This window comes from Protopterus annectens, chromosome 8.part0 (genome assembly GCF_019279795.1).
Source record: "Protopterus annectens isolate FY-2018-M chromosome 8.part0, PAN1.0, whole genome shotgun sequence".
Taxonomy (NCBI): Eukaryota; Metazoa; Chordata; order Ceratodontiformes; family Protopteridae; genus Protopterus; species Protopterus annectens.
This window is the reverse complement of record NC_056741.1, coordinates 1,972,109,284-1,972,115,784: the sequence shown is the minus strand read 5'-3', so window position 1 is coordinate 1,972,115,784 and position 6,501 is coordinate 1,972,109,284.

The window sequence follows — 6,501 nt, the reverse complement described above, 5'->3', positions numbered from 1 at the left end:
TGCCAGGTAATTCAGCGACTGAATGGCAAAGGTCACTGATGCATAGGTCCACTTCCCTAATCTGTCCATGATCCAGGACTCCCTGTTTGGAGGCTGGACAGAGGAACTATCTTCTGCCAGTTCCCTCTTGGTGGCCGCCGCCACGACCATAGAATCAACTGTCAGCTGCCTGGACCAATGGGGCTGGTCTTCAGGTGTAGATAAAATTTTGTCCAGCCTCTGGGGCCAGGTTCTACATTGTCCGGTGCCTTCCAGGCACACTGCACAATTAGTTTAACAAGATCATCTGCTGGTGGGTTCACCCAGGAAGTAGATGGCTGGGCACGGAAGGCCTGCAGAAACACCAATTCCTCAAAAGAAGGGTTAGAGGACTTCCATTCCTCCCACTGTTTGAGGATTTCAAGAATGTCTCCGAATGAAACGTCATCTGGGGAAAGCTTGGGGACCCTTCTCCCTCATCACAATCAGTGTCTTCTGTGATAGATTCCTCCAGGGAGTCAAGGTGCTTCCCCTTGCACAGTTTCTTCCAGGGTGACTCTTCAGTGGGATCTTCTGAGGAGGACTCCGGAGAAGGGGATCCCTTCACAGGGGGTCCTTGTGACTCCCAAGCCCTGGGACCTGACATAGTGGGTTGGGAGAGGAGCATGCTAGGGGAGGTTTCTGATACTGGTGTCCTAGGTGCTGGCTGTGAGCCTTCGGAATAAATGGCCCTTTCCATCATCTGTACAGCAGGCCCACTTGAGCCCACCTCAAGTTGAGGGGTTCTGAGTGAACTGGAAGCCATCGGAGCCATGGACATAGATGGTGCCAGCAAGAAAATAGGCACCGGATTAGGTACCAAGGTACGGATGGTCCAAGCACCGGTCTGAGAAAGCATCGGCTCCATCGTAGCCGATGCAGCAAGGGTGGTCGGTGCCGACAGGGGAGACACTGTTGTTGGAGCCGAGACAGTATGTACCGAAGTGGACATTGTTACCAGGAACAGGGAGGATGCTGGAGGAGGATAAGGATGGGAAGATGAGGTAAAGGATTCTGAGCCAGGAGGGACAGAAGGCCTAGCTGGAATGGGCAATCCCCTAGCTGCCAGAAGCTGATCCACAACCTGCACTAGGTCTAGTTCAGAAAAATTCCTAATGGATCTAAAGGAGGCTGCTGAAGGGGAATCAGGTCTTTCTAGAAAGGGACTAAACCTCTGCCCCAAGAAAGGGTCATAAGTTGGAGAATATCTTATCCTTGGCAGGTATTCGAATTTTGGAGCAGATGGAGCCAATGAAACTGTCGGCACCGTGGCCGGGGATGATGCCAAGGCATGTACAGCATTGGAGTCCATGGAGCCGAAGAAGCTGTCAGCACTGAGGGTGCTGGTGAAGCATGGAGCCAATGGGGTTACATAACTGATGGGGATGCAGGAACCAAGTGACTCCATTTTTCCTTATATTTTTTGGTCTTAGGAGGGGGTGAGACCTCCGACCCAGACAGAGCCTCCGAGAAGGGTGTCTTGAGTTGTTGTTGTTGTTTGTATTTCGGCTTTTTCCCAATAAGGGGTCACCACAGCGGAACTCCGATCCGCTAATGATTGGCAGTAGATTTTTCGGAAACGTCAAGGTGCCAGCTCGACGCCCAACCATCAATGAAGGCACACCCATTTACGCACGCATGTCTTTCGAATGCTACCCAACTGCGGGGAGGACATGCAGACTCCACACAGAAGGCACTCCCAAGCAATGCCGAGAATCGAATGGGAGAACCTCTTGCTGTGAGATAACAACGGTACCGCAGTACCACCGCGGAAGTTTATTCTTACGTTCTGCTAGTGTCCGATTACTAAAACTAGCACAAATGTCACAATCAGCTTTAATATGATGCATGCCCAAACAGTAGATACAATGGACATGTGTATCTGAGTTAGGCATCTTACGTCCACACTTGTCACACTGTTTAAAACCCATCTTAGTTTTGTCTGACATGGTAAGGAAAACAATGCTCTCCTATAGAAAGAATAAGATAAAATAATAATAATAATAATAATAATAATAATAATAAAAATCTTTAAAATATAAAGGTAAAATAATTAAATACCAGTGATGTTAGGTAAGGAATACCACTAGTAAAAAGGGAAGGCCTGTCGAAGACAGGTGAGAGGGACAGTAACAAAAAGGGTAAAAAAAATAAATTACCAAGGAAAAGGGTAGGGAATAGGCCTAGGTTATAGGCGACAGTGAAAAAAGGCTAACTTGACTAAAAATGTAGTAATTTAGAAGAAAAAACTGTCATAAAATCAGCAATTTACTACTTAGCTTTGAGAGAGATGGCTGACACATCTGACTAGGAATGCGGCAAACGAGATCTGGAGTTTCTAGAAGAGGGGCATTGTGGGTAGGTTCTTAGCTGAGAGTTTTTGGCTTGCGCGAGCTGGAAAACGGCTGTTATCGGTTCTGAGGATGGAACCAAGGTCCTACCTGTAATGTATGAACAAAAGATTTACATCAGATGTGAAGTTGTTCAATCTCGCCGTTCATTCTTGACTGATGGGTTCGGCTCCAGTACGGCCACATGCAAAGCTCGAGGTCTTCCAGTAGCTCGAGTCCAAGCCTCTATCCCATGATGCACTGTGAATTACCTCAGATCTAGTTTGCCGCGGCATCTGATCGGAGGTTCCAGTGTAAGCACAGGCCAGTAACTTTAAAAAATCTTTTCTATTAGTAGCTTTTCATATATAGCATTACTACTATTTTGCATAAGTAGTTAGTTAGTTAGTTAGCTCTTATAGCTTTCCAGCAGTTCCCCTTTTCCGTGTGATATTATATTCTTACTATATTTACTCTTTGAATATTTGGCCTCGTTGTTTTGGCCTAGTTATCTTGAGTGTGTCTTAGATGTTCTATAACAGTTATAATTATAGTATAGGAGTTTTTTTGGTGTGATATTATATACTTACTATATTTACTCTTAAGTACTTGGCCTCATTTTTTGGCCTAGTTATCGTAAGTGTGCATTAGACATTATATGGTAGTTATAGTATAGAGTTTTTGAATAACTTTATCGTAGGCTCTCTTTGCGTGTGTGTGTGTGTGTGTGTGTGTGTGTGTGTGTGTGTGTGTGTGTGTATATTTAGAGCCTATTGTTGCTAATTTCTCATTGATTTTTGATCCGTGTGGGTTTAGTGTGGTATCATGGCAGATGATAAGGACAAACATCCCATGTCCAGTTTTAAAAAATGTTCGGACTGCAATCAAAAAATGTCAGTCACTGATGGGCCTCAGCAGACTCAACCAATATGTAAAGAAAGAGGAGTTCTGGATGGTCATGCTTCAGTCCATATTTCCCTTCTTAGGGAAAGACAATTGGATTTGCTCGATAGATCTCAAGGATGCGTACTACCACATAAAGATGGCCAGGCCATCCAGAGATCACCTGCGTTTCCATCTGGGAGCCAATCATTTTCAGTTTCAAGCCCTGCCCTTTGGTCTCACTACAGCCCCCAGAGTGTTCACCAAATGCATGGCAGTGGTCATAGCTCACCTGAGGCGTCTAGGATTCCAGGTGTTTCCGTACCTAGACGATTGGCTTCTTACTGCCACCACCAGGCATCAACTTATTCAGGCAAGGGAGTACACTCTGTCACTCTGTAGTCATCTAGGCATTGCAGTCAACTCAGAAGAGTCTGTCTTGTCGCCATCACAGCATATTGTTTTTATTGGGCAGAGCTAGACACCTCAACCACCACTCTAAGGCTACCAATTGAAAGAGTCTTTCTTTTTCATCAGCATGTCAGCACATTGGTGTCAACAGACAGAGCACCAGCTTCAGAAGTTCTGAAAGTATTGAGTATGATAGCTGCAGCACTCCTAGCCATACCATTAGCAAGAATGCATATGCGGATCCTTCAATGGCTGTTGTTCACTCAATGGTCTTATCAGGAGCTACCCATGGACCATACAATATTGATTACAAGCTCTTGCAAGAAAGCTCTCCAGTGGTGGTTGACATCTCTTCATGTCACCATAGGACGCCCCTTTGTTCTACCCCCTCCAGTAGCCATTATGACCACGGACGCTTCCCTGATAGGGTGGGGGGGGGCATGCATTTTCAGGGAAAGACTGTCCAAGGCACATGGACCGATCAGGAGTCACACTTGCATATCAATGTTCTGGAGATGGGAGCAGTACTTTTGGCGTTCGAGTACTTCCAGGACTCTCTTCCTCTAGGAACGATTGCGATTCAGACAGACAATATGTCAGTAGTCTGGTACTTGAACAAGCAAGGGGGAACCAGATCTTATCCCCTTTGCTGAGAAGCCTTCAGAATTTGGCAGTGGGCTGTTTCCTCCCAGCGCTTTCTGTTGGCAACTCACATCCTGGGGAGATCCAATGTGATAGCAGACAGACTAAGCAGGGCAATCTTGTTGCCACATGAGTGGTCCCTCAAGAAAGAGATTGTGGACAGGATTTTCCACAAATGGGGCCAGCCTTGCTGCGACCTCTTTGCCAGTCACATCAACACAAAATGCAGAAGTTACTTTGCCCTGATTTACCCTCCTGAAGAAGCCCCGAGGGACGCACTCATACACGATTGGCTCCCGGGTCTCCTGTATGCATTTCCACCAATACCATTGATACCCAAGATTTTACAGAAAGTAGAATCCCTGGGAAGGACCATTATCCTTATAGCCCCTCATTGAAAGATTTGGTTCCCATTCCTTCAACATCATCTCTTGGAGGATCCCTGGATTCTGGACCCAGTTCCAGACCTTCTGACACATCCGTCGGGGGACCTTCATCCCTCTGCATTCATTGAAGCTGACAGCTTGGCTGCTCCAGTTCCCTTAATAGCCAGGCTTCATAACTTTTCCAGAGATTCAAAACAGATCCTTTTGTCTTCTCATAAGCTGTCCACTAGAAGATTATATCTTAATAAGTGGAAGAGATTTTCCATATGGGCCTCCAAGCATAATATTGATCCTTACCAAGCCCCCATGACATCCATACTAGAATTCTTGACTATGATTTTTAACAAAGGAGTGGCAGCAGGAACAGTTTGGGTTCAGTTGGCTGCTATATCTAATTTTCATCTTGGGTTTGATGGGTTAAATATCATGTCCCACAAGTTTTCCAAAGCCTTTCTCAAGGGGACATTTCATATGAGACTGTGAAAACTCCCTATTCTCCATGGAATCTAAATTTTATGCTTTCACATATAATTCTCCCTCCATTTGAACCAGCATCATCTTGTGACCTCAGATATTTGTCATGGAAAACCATTTTTCTGATAGCTATTACTTCTGCCCGCCGAGTGTCAAAGCTTCAGGCTTTATCTATCAGCACTCCTTATTTGATTTTTCATGCTGACAGAGTATCACTTAGGACAAATCCTTCCTTTTTGCCGAAAGTTTGTTCAGAAACCAATATTAACCAAGTTATTGAGTTACCAATTTTCTTCCCTAATCATTCCAACAAGTTGGAGTATATGCTGCACAAACTTGAGGTTCACAGACAGCTCAGATTTTATTTGGATAGAACAAAGATTTCAAGAAATCAGACTAGCTCTTTCTTTCATTCTCTGAATCCAGGAAAGGTACACCAGTGGCTAAAACAACTCTGTCTAAATGGTTATCTGATTGTATCACCTTTGTCTATTCAGCTGCTAATATGCCTTTGCAACACAAGATTAAAGTTCACTCAACCAGAGCAGTTTCTACATCCTCTGCGTTTTCAGTCAAACTGCCCCTTGATAACATCTGTGCAGCAGCCACTTGGTCAAAACCTTATACCTTTATCACTCATTACAAAGTCGATAAGGCCTCCAGGGACAGGGCTTCCTTTGGGTCCATGGTCCTGAAAAATGTACTCCCGTGAACCACCCAAGATTGATGGTGCTTGGGACGCTACCCATCAGTCAAGAATGAACGGCGAGACTGAACAATTTCACATTAAGAAGTTATGTACTCACCATAACGTTCCATGTGAGTTGTTCATCTTGCCTTCATTCTTTATGTCCCTCCCTCCTACCCCCTCCTGGCTGATAGCTGACCTAGATGTTGGTCTCATCCTGGTTGCTCAATTTCTTCTTCCCTTCCATAGGGGGATAGCTATTTTATATGATCAAAGTACATGCAGCAAACAAGATCTGAGGTAATTCACAGTGCATCATAGGATAGGGGCTTGGCCTCAAGCTATTCGAAGACCTTGAGCTTTGCATGTGGCCATACCAGAGCCAATAGATCGGCTCCGAACCCATCAGTCAAGAATGAAGGCGAGATGAACAACTCACATGGAACGTTATGGTGAGTACATAACTTCTTAATTGTCCTGTTCCGATAAACTTTTAGTAGACCTCAGCAAAAATGTGGAAGGAGATCTGGACTGTCTGACTTCCACGAATGGGGTGTCCCTAAAAAAGAAGGAGAATACACAGTTTTCGGTGCACTAGGTAATTCTGAAGTCCTAGGTGCTGATATCTCAGACGGAGTTGAGACTGAAGCATAAGAATGTTGCAAAAGTG